Below are 15,823 nucleotides of genomic sequence, written 5' to 3' on the forward strand. Positions count from 1 at the left end.
CACTGAAAAGAATCCCCATAAAAAATGTTGAACACATCCCGGGTACAGTGTTGTCATTATCAATCAAACATCAGTGCTTCACAACTCTGCACGGCAGAGTCATCTTCCCCCGAGCAGCAACCATTTCCCTCTCTTTGCCACAACTACAGAGCTTTGTTGTGATGAAATATGGGGACCATAGAACATAAATAGGTGATGGAGTGAGACAACAGAGGCGGTGGAGATGAAAAAAAGATGCTCTAGTTCCAAATAGATAGCTCTGCGGGTCAGCCAGGAACCAAATCAGTTCATGAGCTGAAGATGCTCTGAATGCTGAGGAGAGAAAAGTTGTGAATTGTTATAGAGGTCATTTTTCAACTCTATTGTTCCCAGAAAAAGTGACAAAAAAGGAAGCTGTATTACCTTGCAAGCTGCAGAAGGTGTATTCTATTGACAGCTACAATACATTACTGTTGACACACAACAAGATTAGGCTTTTTTGTGGGTTAAGCTATTGTAAAAAAAGGGAAAAAAAGATGACAAGCTTGTTGTATTTAAGCTTCTTCTTTTATTCAAGAGTTAGTTTGTGTGTTTGTTATATTGACTCTTGTTTTAAATGTCCTTTGTTTCAAAAAAAAGGCTGGTCAATTGCCACCAGATCACATAGCTGCACTGATTCTTGGGCCAGTTTAGCAACTTAATCCCCGTGGAGGCCACATTTGATTGATAGAAATGCAAGACGATACTGAGACAATTGCTTCCACTGAATAATAATGACCAAAAAACAAAACAACAATTAACAGATTAGTCCCTCAGAGTGATGGTGTTGCTGTTTTCAAGAGAGAGCTGTAAGAAGTATGAACATAAGTGATTATTCTTTTTTTGTTGTTGTTGTAATAAATAGGTGTTTGAAGTATTTAATTAATTTAAATAATTTTAAATTACTGTTCCATCTGTTGTTACTTTTAGTGTTCAGAGAAAAAGACAAAGAAAAAGTCAATGATCTCCATTACGTGCTACAGTTGTCGCGTGTAAACACTGTTAATGTTTACTTTTACACTTTTACTAAGCTTATTAGTACGAAAACACAACTCTGTCATCTCATTGATCAGAAATATATGTTTAAGGGATCAGCTGATGTGCCTGTGATAACTTGATGTCTCAAGGTGATAGTAAACGATGGCAGTTTCTTACCTCCTCACCTAGGGCATTCAGATGAACAATGGGGGTTTCTGTGTCAGTTTCTGTCTATCAGCTTTAGTTGGCACCAGTCAGTAACTTATCTTTATTGCCTGTGAAGTGATTAGCACAGCAGGGGAAAGATACAACAGATTAAACCAAGATTTATCTCCATATGTTGCTGCTAATGTTTTTGAGAGATTCAGTACAGTATATTTGCATTAAATCAACTGAAAATGATATTTGAAATATGCCAAAGTCACATGGTCAAATAAATAAATAAGAAGAAGAATCCAGAGCCATGCTGGAGATCATTTCTGAATCCAATCTACAAAAGACCATGACATATGTTTATTAACATTTATAACATGACAATCATCTAAACAGGACAAAAACACCCACACATACATCCACAGTCACTATAGCCTCGTTTCCACAGCAGGAACATCAGGAAGTTCCTGGTAAAATTTTGGAGGCGGGAACTTTACAGGAACGTCCTCTCCCTCGGTCCTCTAGGCCATTGTGTTTCCATAGCAGAGTAGGACCCAGATAGGACCCACCGGACTCTGACGTCACCGAAAGCATAACAAATAAATGACAACAAGGAAGTAAACATGGTAGGAGCTGAGGTGGTTGCTGCGTTTCTGGTTTGTGTGTTCAAAGTCTTTGTTTCATTTTTGCCTAAAAAAAAGGTTGTTCAGTCAAAAAACACATGCAATTGTTTCATGTCTGAAAAAAGTCATTGCAGTCTGAATAAATTATGAAATGTAGCCTTAGAATAAAACCTTTTCATTAATTTTAGCTTAAATCAAATAAAAAATGTTTTTCTTTCCTTTGTGATTTGTGATGATCACATGATCACATTATCTGATAGGGTTGAACTGAATAGTCTATACTTCAGGGATGATGTGCGTGTGTACGTGTGTGTGGGCCAGGTATTACTCATGATGTGGGGTCTCGTCTCCCTTAAGGGGGACAAAAAGTATGTAATTTTAACATAAATCCTTAATTTTAAGGCGAAGACATGGTTTAAAGTTGGTGTTAGTTTAGGGTCATGTTAAGGTTAGGGTAAGGTTAAGGTTAGGTTTAGACAAGTAGTGTTTAGGGTAAAATCTAAAAAATGAATGTAAGTCAATGTAATGTCCTCTGAAGTCATGGAAACACAACTCTGCGTGTGCTAGTGTGTGTGTGAGTGAGTGTGTCAGTGGAAAGGGGGGAGAGGGGTCCATACACTGATTGCAGCCATTTTGCTGGGTCATCATGTCACTGAGCATTCATATTCCATATCCATCATTCTCAGAGTAAAAATGGCAAAGTGCTAAATGCCAAGCACTGTAATCCCAAGCTGTGCAACTTGCTCACCAGCCCGTCCTGAAGAAAAACAACAGCATATGTTGAAAATTCAGCCGGCAAAAGGACTTATACAGTAGTTACATTTGACTGACAGACGCCATCTAGCGGCCATAGTAATAATGACCCAAGGAAGTACTTCAGATGGCATCCATATAAGGTGACAAATTTCCCTAATAGGAGGTGGTGGGCTGGGTGGATTGGTAGATATGCCAAAAATTGGACAGGAGACTGCCAAGGTTGCCAAACTTTAACCTATACTATGTTTCAAGTGATCATTTTGACCCTTACCTTACCTTACCCATAACCAACTGTGTTTTGTGCCTAAACCTAACCAGACCTTAACAGCAGCATTGTCTCACGATAAGTACATCAATATTTGCTAACAGTGGTAATGGTTTTGAAAAGAGGTGACATACTAGAAAACTATGCTTTGGGTTGTTCTGAAGCGTATGGTACAATCAATCAATGTGGTTGTTTATTTATGACGATGTGTTGGTAAAGTATTTGCCTCTTGTGATAATATAAACATAAGCAGCAAAGTGTTTTCTCAGAAGTTGTACTTTGCTAGCTTACTCTCAATTTGCTTTTGTGCAAGAACATTTTGTCTGGAAAATTCAGAGATATAGGCATGTAGAAAAAGGCAATCTGTTGTAACTATAATGATCGTAGGATCTATGCATACAGTATTGATGCCTTTGGTTGGAATGCACACATCTATAGAAGCAATCTTCTCTAATACAAATTTCAGCTTCATAAGCAGATGGCTGGGATGTGAATGCAGTAAGTAGGCAGTGAAGTGTAAGATGAAAAGCGTTGCTCAAACATTTACATTACAGACAAGTTAGATGTGTTATGCAAGGCTCCAGGGCAATTAAACCTGATTTATGCTTCTGCGTCGGAGCGATGCCGTGGCTACGCCGTCAGAGCTCCGACACCGTCGCTCCGCTCCAACACCGTCGCTCCGCTCCAACACCGTTGTTGTCCTTTCGAAGTTCTGCGTCGAGGGAACGTGTTGCTAGGGGTTGTGACTGTCTGTGTGTGTGTGTGTGTGATTTCAGAGGAGTCTCTATCTGTATCCTTGTTTATCTTCCGGTCACAGTAGCATGTAGCATTGCGCTATATGTGCTAATAACAGAAAACACATACCTTCTGTTCATTATTAATAAATAAAGCAACTGCTAAAGGAACTGACACTTTGACCCGACCAATCACCGCCCTTGCGGTCCGCGTAGTTAGGATTTTTTGGAGGTGCACGTCAGGCTATGGCGTAGGGGTCCGCGTTGACGCAGAGGGCTACACGTAGCTACGTCGTTGGTCCGACGCAGAAGCATAAATCAGGCTTCAATTTGTCTGTTTTGTTTCTTGAACAACAGATTGTCATTCTGTTTGCCCTGTGGACATATTAGAACAATACCAGGTTTGGGGTTGCAACCAGAAATGAATAAAAACAATCTTATATCTTATTTTTAAGCCTTTCATGAATATTTTTTCAATTGGATTTCAATGACTATAATGTATGGTATAAATGTATATAGTGTAATGAACTGTAAAGGGTTGTAAACTGCATGTGCAGGGTCTTTAGGGACCTTTCTGTCCTCTGGCATAATCAGTCATCAATTTGAAGCTTCCCAAGGTTGTATGGGGATCACATGAGTATTTTTGTCCTCCACTCAATATTCTCAGGTCACATTATGATACTGTTCTGTCTCATGTCTCCTGTCGCACATTCACCACTCAAAGGACTTCTGCCTGATTAAACAGCAGCCACCTCGCCTGAATAAGTGACTCAGTGAAAAGGAAAGAACATATAAAACCTCTCTTAAAAGCTTAAAATCACTTCTCTCACTTCTTTTTCTCCCTCCCACCTCTGTGCTCAGCGAAGGTCAGTGTCAGGTGTGGAATAAGCATGAATTCAATTTTGCAAGTTGTAAAGTGACACCTGGTGACAAAATCCGCAAGAGAACACTGCACTTTTGTTCCACTTGAGGGAATACCTTTCTGAGGTTGCTAACCCAACCACATAGCCATTATATCACATTTCATACAGATCCACAGTTCTTTGTCTGTTTTTATAGCCACTTCATTATCTTTTTGTATCTCAAAGTAATATTCTACAAATGAAAAAAATGAGGTAAAAAGACTAATCTCTGCTTTGCAGTGGTTATAATGATGGGCCTGACAGTGCTTCCCTGCAGACTATATTGAAGCGCAGTACTGTTTGAGAAGAAGGTATCTCTAAACTTGCATATTAAACCCTTCACAAGAATTGTGCAGCTGGTGTGTCCAAGAGAATTTAAAAATCCTTCTGCCTGGAGGGATATGTTCAGAAGGTAAGCTCTGTGTCTCAGTAAGAACTGAACCTGACAGCAGCTCCCAACAGACTATATTCTTTTAACACATAGCCATTAGAAGAGATGGCTGCACTAAACTATGGATGCCACATTTTTTGTCATTGATCCTTTGATCTTTGACTAAAACATAGCATAGACCACAGGGGGAAATGGGGCAAGGTGCAACTGGCTCAAAGAGTCAAGTGCTTCTTGACTATTTCTTGTCAAATGTCAAATTATTTCTAAATAATTTAATTAAATCAAATATTTATATATCTCTGGGGCTATTTGTGATATGTGCTTATTCCTCTATTCTCATCATATTGAAAAAGTGTGTTTATCAAGATAATCATTGATGCTAGTCTTCTCAGGACTGCTCTCCACTGAGTAGGGCATCAATCCAAAGAGATACACAAGATTTCCCACAAGACCTGGACTAAGTGGAACATTTTGCAAATGATGACAAGATAAACAACAAAGGAAACACTGGAAATTACATTTTAAATTTGAGTTCTTGATTTCAGAGAACAGAGTGAGCTGAAAATGTACTGGATTGGTTTTGTCAGTGGTCACCAATTATATTAACCACTTACATGTAGCTCTCACAGAAAAAGACCAACAGAGAAATATCTGCTTATATCGTCTACAGGCTGTCAGTAGCTGATAGGGTGTAACCAAAAAAAGCAATTTGTAGTTTCATTATTTTTTACTGCTTGCAATTGCAAAATTTTCCAAAATGTCTCAAATCTGGCATGTGTTACTGTACAAGAATACACTGTTTTCCATAGCGTAGCAAAGGTTTAAGATGCCCCCAAGATAGATACAACGTCCAAGCATAGCAGTGTCCAGTGATTGTTTAATCAGTCATTGCTATGCCTCTCTCCTCCACATAGTGTCACTGTGAGTGGAATGTGTTGTAGCGCCTGGATAGGAGCAGTCCCATTCTATTCAATTCAACATATAAATGGCAACAGAGCTGTTATGGTATAAAAATTGACAAATGACAAAAGATAAATTGGCAAGGAAATCTATTTTCCATGAAAACATGCTAATGATGTAATCTCCTCTCTCACACATGCTACCAGTTATGGTATTGTCATATATAAAGATATCAGCATCTTTAATTCGCTTCAAATGGAGGATTTCTCATCTATTGCGGAATATAATTTTGGTTACTCACCCATAATATTTTATGTTGTAAATTAAAAACTGCCATTCATAAAGCAGTTATATTACATTACAATATACATTTGAATGTTGTTTTTGAGAAGGTGTTCAGTGGTCATTGCACATGATCTTATACAGTATGATGCCTGTATATATATGTGTGTATATATATGCTTTATCTTAGGAATCCCGCTGTGAATATGTAAGGGTTCTGTGCATAAGAGAAAAACATGCTACAGTATTTCTAAATTATGTATTCACATATAACAAGCACTGTGCTGCGCTGTAGATCTTCACACTCATATAATTCATAATTTAAACACTAATAGATGTACTCTTCCCCTAAAGTTAAGCTTCCCTTTAAATGATAGCATATAAATATGAAAAATAAGGGGTACTTAATGGTTACTGCTGTGTTTCTACATGTTTTTTTCCCCGTCCATAAACTAATTTTAGTTTATGGACTAAAATGACGACACTGAAGACTTTGTATAAGTCAAAGCTGTACCAGCTACGCTCAGATAGATTCTTTAATAATTTACACATTTTTCATTGCAAACATACCTTGCTTCTTCAAGCATTCACCAGTTCTACATGCTATTAAATGCTGGCCTCCAGTTCCGATCTTTGCGTAACGCCAAACGCAAAACAGAAAATTGGTTGTACAGTTAAATATTTAAGACATTACCATATAGCAGTGTGCCTTGCCAGCAGCCTCAGCAAGAACTTCAGTATTTCTGCTGTGTGACACATTTTGGCAATTAGTCAAGGAATTCCTCAGTACACACACACACACCCATGCTCAGACACTCAACTTCCTCCATCATACCCTTGTAGTGATATGTTTATTGTGGTTGTCCTCTGATATCCATTCCCGCTTCTTTTAGTTTCAGGCTGCTTGTAACAATGCAGTTCATCGTGGTGCCATAAGCTCTGACAAGAGGATCAATCAGAGCTAATGAAGCCTGGGAGGAGGTGAAAGAAAGAGAAGCCAAAGGGGGAGTCGGTGGGAGGGTGTGGATGATGGTATGTGTGTGTATTGGGGGGGGGGGGGGCAGTGTAGGTGTTGCTGGAGGAAGAGAATACCAGAGCCAAGGGAGCAGAGAGAGGATTATGACACTTTCTCCTGACTCCAGGAGGAACTAATTCCTCTTTCCTCTGAAATGATCATTTCTTCACTTGATGACTGTGACCTGACATGCACTATCGACTGAGGGCTGCTGTCAGTGTTGCTGGTTTGGACTGAGGCATTTTGCACGAGAGTCTGACCAACCCCAGATACTGTTATCCTGTCTGAAGTGTTTTAACAGAACCAGTTGCAGAAATCAATTATTTATGTCATGTATTTCGCTTTTACAATCATTCTATTTGTATAGATTTAAACCGCTGTTTACATGGTAAACAAGTAACGCACATTTATTTTTTAGTCTTACAGGAAGAAGACTAAGAATAGCACACAGGGTGAACATAGGAGATAGAGCTCAGGTTATTTCATATGGAAATGCCTGCATTGATGAATATTAAATCAGCCCCAGAACATACATAACACTTCACTATTTGCATTAAAAGTTTTCATCCTGTAGTAAAGTGGGATACTTCAGTTTGATCATTCTAATAGATCATCTATTAAAGGACCAGTGAAGAGCCCATTACAATGTGTTACCCACACCCCATAACATTAAGAAAATGAATATGCACTTTGCAAGTTTTCTTGGAGCATTTGTAGTAATGAACGTGTCAAGAAGCTTTTATTAATACGTGATGTGTGATTAATGTGACCTGGTACAGTCAACTGAATGGATTTCTCCACAGGATAAACAGCAGAGGCAATAAGGTGGAAGGAGCTCGGCTTTGATCAATAATGGTGTAACCTCAGGAGGGGAAATAATTACACATACCCCGGATCTGAGCAACTGGGAGCCACGAGGGGCTGATGATCCACACGCAGGATCCATGTAGCAGAGGCACTGAAGGACCTGAATTTTTACAACTGAGAAACACTTCATGATCACTGCTGACATTAGCACCTCTACCCCAGGAGTGAGTGTGAGCATGGCTCTGAACTCGTATACCTCAGCCAAATCCCAAGCTCCTCATTATTGCAGCCTCACTCCTTGATGTTCCATAATCCGCTGTCATCGGCTCCCAGGCTGGTCGAGGCTGGGGACAGAAGAAGTATCTCCGAGGCATCTTGCTTTACCCCTGCGACTCAGCAGGGGAGGCACAAGCAGGAACAAAAGGGAGCTGCAGAGTCATAAATCTCCTCCCAAACTCAATGCAGGAAGTAGACCTATATGAAGCGGCTTATGGGTGACTGCAATACTGTAGCTGCTCCTCCCCCACTTATCAGCATCTCCCTATCTTCCTCTCTCTTTGCTCTCACTCTCATTACTCCTCCTCTGTTATGTAGAGTCTACAGTCTATTTTCTCTGTGCCATGCTAATAACGTCTCAATGTCAAGTATCTATCAGTCTGTCTTTGTCTGTACGTCCTCTCATGTGCTCACACTTCCCAATCACAGATCACACACTATTCCCTATGCCATGCAGCTCCTGAACAGAATTTAAAATATTGGGAATAAATGAACCCACAGGCTCCATTTAGCTGCTATATGAACTTATTTGACATTCACCCTCGAATCAAACATTTAAGAAGCATCCTTTACTCTTTGCAAAGAACTAGAGTTGCAATTTATGTGACATTTAGTCAAAGTGACCTGACAGCTTATTTTTTGGCTGCTTCTAGTGAGAAATTCTGGGTCAAAATGTCCCATCCACCATTTCATTTCTACCTGACTGCTTCCCCTTTCGCTGTATTTGCTTCCTTCAATGCCTCATCCTGTTCACTCCTGTCTGGTACTTTCTTACACCTGCAAGTTTCTCCTCGTGTTTCTTTGTCTTACTCCGTGTGTTTTTGCGAAGACTCTCTTTATATCTCTCTCAACCCTTTAGGGCTTTTTCTTCAACTGCAGTTTTAGAGCAATTGATTATACCACACTCCTCTTCACCATCGCTCTTACGCTGCCTGCATCCTCAATACGTGTACACACACTCGTCTCTTTTCCTACCTCTCACTGTACATCTGTACTTGACTTTTCTGAGGATGTTTCTTTGCAGCCGCAGGAAGAGAGCCTTGTGACAGATGTACACACACACATACACAAACACACACACACGGACTGTGCAAACAAGCAAAAACCCATACACTTTTATAAAGGACAAATCCTGAGAGACAAGAGGTCCAATCTCTGTTTGTAAGTGAGACAAGAGGAGCGTTCAATAGAGAGAACACGCATATTTACATCCTTCCCATCTCTTCCCTCTCTCTCTCTCCCTCCCCTCTCTCCTCATTTGCCTCTTTCACACATGCACACACACACACACACACATACACACACCCTCATACACACATGTACTGGCAGACCCCCCTCGCACACAGGAGTAGATAGAGAGCAGTGAAGAGCAGAAGGAGCTGGATGGCAGGAGAGAGGCAGGAGGGCTGTTGTTGACTGAACAAAGCCAGGAAAGGAGTGCGCAGTCCTGGGGAGAAGAGCAGCTGTGAAATGCCTCGAAGGGAGCCTGCCAGCTACTCCTGCAGAGACCTGAAGGTAAGCCGCTGATGGATAAAAGCAGAGGAAGAGACAGAGAGAGCAAGGCAAAAAGAGGAAAGGGGAGGTTTTGAAGCCGTTGATGCATGATACAACCGTGGCTCCACATCCAAGCTGCCTCCTCTCAATTTGTCTGTGGATGGCATTGCATGCTGTGATTGCATTATGTGTATCATTGCACAGCCACAAATCCCATCTGGAGTGGCTTGCCAAAAAAAAGTGTGCATTACTTGAAGAAAGATCAGTAACTATAAGGACAAGATAGCAACTGCAGAGAGAAACAAGGAGAGGGATAAGTGGACAAATAGCGAAGGAAGATGTGAGACACTTCCAGAGCAAGGGAGCACGAAAAGGAAAGTGTTGATGGGGACAAGTGGCTGGATTACTCTCCTCTATCAACCACAACCTTTATCATCACATCTTGTTCTCTTCATCTTATATCACTGATGTCACTGCAGAGATACATAGATCATCACCATGCATCCCCTTGTCCACATGGCGGGGGCAGGGTAATCAAAAAGGCAATAGATTTCTCTGACGCAAGCAGAGAGAAGCCTGTCAACACTACTGCTGTTTGTGCCTACTGGCGTACCGTGCTATAGTTCTTTTAGTGCAATGCGGATACATTGCGAGTTTTTCAACTGTGAGTTTTACAAGCGCAGTAGCAGCAGGAGCAAACCCGGAGCGAATGTGCACTGTGAGTTGCTGTAAGTGCGTGCGTGCGTGTGTGTGTGTACAGAGAAGGGGGCGGGGGTGGGGGTCTTGTACCTTTGTCACACAGCACCGCATGTTTCTGCTTTTACACATTTTCACACGTTCAATAGAAGCAGGAGATAGAGCAGATGGACACAGGGAAGTGACAGCTATTGCTATTGTAGGAAAACGCATTAAAAGAAAATCATTTCAACTGATTCCCTTGAAACATTCTTCCTTGGCTGAGGATTTGGGCTGCTTGGTTTAATGTCTGACGTACACCACTATTTTCTCCCCCGGCTCCAATCCAGTGCACTCTGCAGGACACACATCTTGAGAGTTGTTGCTGTAAAACTTTGATGACAATGACAGTGAGCTTAGCAGCCACATTAATCAAGCACAGTTTTCCCAAGGCTCCGGTACTTCATGGTATTGTCTCATCAGGGAATATAAAGACAGCGTCAAGGCTGTGTGTGGACTCAATCATCATTTTTTAATGTCTCCTCTTTGGCACATTGTGGAAGAATAACTAAGTGCATCTCTGCTCTCATCATTAAACACATTTTTACATATGTCATAAGTTAAACTCTTCGGAGCAAAAGGAAAGCGAAAGCACACCCTGACAGAATGATTTCTTAATACTGCTTTGCAACAAAACCTGCTTATTTACTACACTTCAAGCTACTTTTATCACTGTAATCTACTATGACCCTGCAGATGGTTGAATTATGATTGGTTATTTAAAGAGTGTTGGGGGAAGTGCAAAGTTCTAAGATGTAATGGTTTTTGATGGATGGCCTTTTGACCTTATTATCCGCACTATCATTGTAGCTGCAACTCAACACTGTGCACCTCGCTCCACTCCTGCTCAGTTATTATCCATGTCCTGATCTTCTTAACAAGTGGACAAAAGAGGGCAAAGGACAGATGTAATTCTCAGTAGGATCTAAGGAGACTCTCAAAAGAGAAGACACTGTGAATAATTAATTGGATCTGTTTATTTAGTCAAGACTGCGTGTCTCTAGGGGATGTGGAGAAAGCTCCGTTCTTCAAGCAGATCCACATTCTCTAACACCGCAGCGGCGCATTTGTGTCAAGAGCTTAGCCAGGCGTTAAGATTTTTTTTTTTTGTATTTAGTGCCCTGGAAAATGTGTGTGCATGTCAAGAGTACTGCATAAAAATACAGTATTTTTGTAGGGCTTTGATAGACCTACATGCATATCCCTTATTTATTCAGCAGCACTGAATTAGTCCTCATTTCTGCTTCGGTTCTAGTTTGTGCACTTGGCTCTTTGAAAAAAAAAAAAAAAAAAAACGTGTATAATTTTAAACATGTAGCCTTGCACTTTGTGAGCACAATACAACACAGTCCAATCTCTTGGTATTTGCATGAAACTGATCAGCAGCATAAATTTTCTTACACAATCTCGTCATCCTGCAGGGAAAATCACTCACTTTATGCCCTCATATATCTGCAACCAATGTAAATTCAAGCTCCTGTGTCTACTGTTGTCTACTTATGTACCAGATTTATGGTACAACCCACTCACTGTTTCAGCAATGACCTCACTATGCATGGGTTTCTTCTACACTCCTGTCACACATAAAGTTGATGCAGTAGCTGTTACTTCAGCGAACAAACAGCATAAACAAACCTTCGCCTGCTGCTTGGTTGTAAAGAGATGACTGTTTTAGGGATCATCTCTGTGCTCTTTGTTTGTCCAGCACAGCTACTCTAACACAACTCCTCATCATGGATAGGAGAAGCTGTGTTCCTATCATCCATTTTGAAGTATCGCATTAGAAATAGGAAGGAATAATGTTCATTTAGCAAGACTGACAATCCCGTGTAATCTGTCACAGATTACATTTTGACAACTGTGAACATGCATTTCAGTGTACATCCCATGTAGGAATGGGAATCAAGAACTGGTCCGAGCCATCCAAATTGCATGTCTCCAAGCTTAACCCTAACTCAGGCATTTGGTGTTGACCGAATGGAAAAGGTGGAACTCATCTGTTAGTTCAGTGCAGCCTCCAGAAAGTTAAGTTTTCTTCAGCTGTCTTGTAGTTCATCTTCAGAAACATAAGTGGTTGCAAGCATTTTTTGATTTAAATAATTACTTTTGTGAGACAAATGTGAAGTTCACTGTGAACTATCTATGCCATCACTCAGCTAATGTTAATACAAACAAGATTGTCTGACCAACACACACTGCAGCTTTAAACACCTCTAACCAACACTGTGGTGAAGAAAACAACTTGGTCTGTCTCAACTCAACAACCCTGCGCCAGCTTAGTGTGTTGGACCGTGATGACTTCCCCCCAAAGCTAACGGTGCATATAGATATAGAGATACATAACATTAACGTTAATAACAGCAAAGTGTTCCACCACTTCTTTTGTTATTGTCGTACAGACAGGAGATTGTAAAATGCTTTCAAATGAATTATTCCCATCCCTAATCCCATGTCCGATTTAACTTGCTCTCAGTGACACCAGAAGTAGTATCTTTCAGCAGCAAGTTATGTGGAATGAAATAGAAGTTTTACAGTATCTATTGCCCTTTGCTGTGCCCTGGGGATAAACCAGCCTTTATCTGGAGATATTTTAATAAAGGCGGATCCCTGGTTCTATTCATGAGACTCCTTTGTAAAGCATGGCAGCCAATGGCAAGATATGCGTTGATGTTTCATGTCCAGTTGATAAGCATTCAGGTCAGGCCAGTTTAATTGAATCACATGAGGGATCATATTTATTGTCCTACAAGATTTCTGCAGCCATATAGTGCATTTACTTGTAGATATTACCACTAGCTGCAGGCTGATTTTAATATTGTTTAGCTTCTCATATGATTTAGAAACAAAAACACTAGGGCCAAGGACATTTTAATTGGCGACTATAACAAATACCCATGAATATGATTTGCTTACATTGATGAAGACTGTCAACAATTACACTTCACATACAAATAAAATAGAAGACATTCCATACATGTAAAACCTACTTCCATAATAATGTCATGCTGCTAACCACTGCAGTACCTTTGAGATGTGGGAAGTGAACACACTGAGGCCTCCTCTACATCTGGTGGGATGTTTTTTTCTCTTTTTTTCAGGTTTTATGTAAGCATCTATGAACCGTGAGCATCCATCACCCTAGGGAAGCACATCCCTGTACATTTGCAGCTCATTAACACCAACAGAAAAGAGAAATACTGCATGGATAATAAGGGCTGCAGAGTGACAGCATGGATTTTTTTTATTTATTTCTTTAAAGATATATTTTTTAAAAGATTAAGGGATTGCTGAACATCATCCACACCAATTTGCTTCACGTTTATACAGCTAAGACTCATTCACACTATCATCTGCCATCATCCACTGTAGCAACAGAGATTTAAGCTTGTTTGATTCCTCGTCAGATGAATGAAAAACAAACAAACAAGTTGGTCTGAGAAATTAACGTGCAACTGCAGAGCCATAATCCCATTTTAATCTGATTTTATGTGCTGACTACAGAGAAGGAGGCTCCTCAAAGGGACAAGCCCATGGACACAGTGAAGCATGTCAGGAATTCCAATCAAGACATTTGACCTTTGGCTCTTCCAGCATTTGCCATGCGCTGCCTGGCTCTGCAGCCCCACCCCACCTTCCTCATGGCCTAACATCCACTCTCCTCTCCCACTCTGCTGTCCTTTACAGTGAGGTGAAACAGAGGAGTAATGAACCAGTATAGTAGGATCAAGTTTGCTTGCTCAGCAAGTAACATTTGATGCAGAGATTCGCCTTATTACTGCAGAGTCATACTGTACATATACAATACTAAACAGATATTACTACTTATCTCCACATAGTTTCCTCTCTTTAAAATTAGTTATTTTGCTTAGCCATCATTCTCTCCTGCTAAGTAGGAGAAGTGGCCCAGGGATGGTGGGATCCAGGCAGTAAATCATGGTAAGAGCCTGACAGAAACGCCTGATAAGAAGAAGAAGCAAGGTGTTGGGGAGCATGCCCACCCAACCTCACACATCTCTTGTCTCTCTCTCTGGGACTCTTACCATCTTGTCTGTCATGCTCCAGGCCAGCACGGTTGAAGAGGGTGTTATTTGGCTCCAGGAGGTGTTGGATTTTAATCCCATCCAAGCTCCACTCAGCACCATTTTGAAATCTTGGCTATCACTTAAAAACATATTCATCTTGGTGGAGGAGTGACGTAGATCTGAAAAATGAAGCGATGAAATAGCTATTCTTGGCTTGAACAATCATCATTTTTTTTCTACATGTGTGAGCAGAATGTACTGTAAGAGGGAGAGTGAATGATGAGCAAGGAAAGAGAAAGATGCGTCTGTGTGTGTGCTTGGTTGTGTGTAAGAGAGAGAGAGAGAGAGAGAGAGAGAGAGAGAGAAATCATTAGGGAAATTGTTTCTCCAGTGTGAGTCAAACGTCTCGGTGCAGCAGTGTCACTCCAGAGAAGGTCATCCATGAGAAGGACACAACTGGATACACTCAGCTCACTATCGGGCAGGCATAATGGGAAAATGGGAGGGAGGGTTGGTATGAACTTTGTGTGTTTGATTGTGTGTGTGTGTGTGTGTGTGTATGTGTGACTCTATGCATGCGTGCTGTATGTGTGTTTGCTGGGCCTGGAGCCAAACTAGCTGGGGACGTTTTTAGTCATTTGACCCACTTGACCTCAAAGTGTCATAAGTGAGCAGAGATAGTGATGAAGCCATGTTATTTTATGGGCCAATCTTAGCCCGGGACATAATCGTGACAGGTCCAGTAACCATGACTCTTCAGTTTCACTCAAGGGAAGGAGTGAGGGAGGGTAAAGAATCAAGGAAATAGAAAGTTCCAGCTCCATGCCTACGAAGCAGAGACAGCAGATAAGCTAGGACGGCTCTACCAGTGTAGATATCTATCTGATGCAGTGATTCGGTAAATATAGTTGTTTCAGTATTCTGAGAAGCTCCGCTCTGTTGCAGTCCTTTTCTTCCTCCTTCCTTCTCCCTCTTTCTTTTCTTTTTGCCTATTTTTTCTGCCACTACCGTGTCAGCACTGTTCTCTGTATTTGATGAATCGACAGAAAACAGCAAGCTATGACCTCAAAGTCTATGGATGAGCGCCCACTAATAGTCAAATTTGTATTGTAAACTAAGGGTTACCGCTGAGTTTGCAATATCTTGCTGCCATTTGTAACCCTGTCATGGTCAACGGTAGTGTTACCACCCCAAAAGAGGAAATGTGAAAACGTAAGCACTATTGTAAGGTGAGAGATGGGTTAATGTAATGCTTTTTTGTTTGTTTGTTTTGTTATTTAAATAATGCTGATTTTGCCCTACTGATATATTAACAATTTGAGGAGACAAAGCTTGAACCCAACAGCAGCAATCTATGAATCTGCAAAACAAGCACGTCTCAAGCAGGAAACTGTGTTCTCCACAGACTAGAAAAACTAAATTGATTACCTCCATATAATGGGAAACAAAAAAGTAATTTATAGAATGAAACC

The sequence above is a fragment of the Scomber japonicus genome, chromosome 6, assembly GCF_027409825.1.
Source record: "Scomber japonicus isolate fScoJap1 chromosome 6, fScoJap1.pri, whole genome shotgun sequence".
In the NCBI taxonomy this organism is placed as follows: domain Eukaryota; kingdom Metazoa; phylum Chordata; class Actinopteri; order Scombriformes; family Scombridae; genus Scomber; species Scomber japonicus.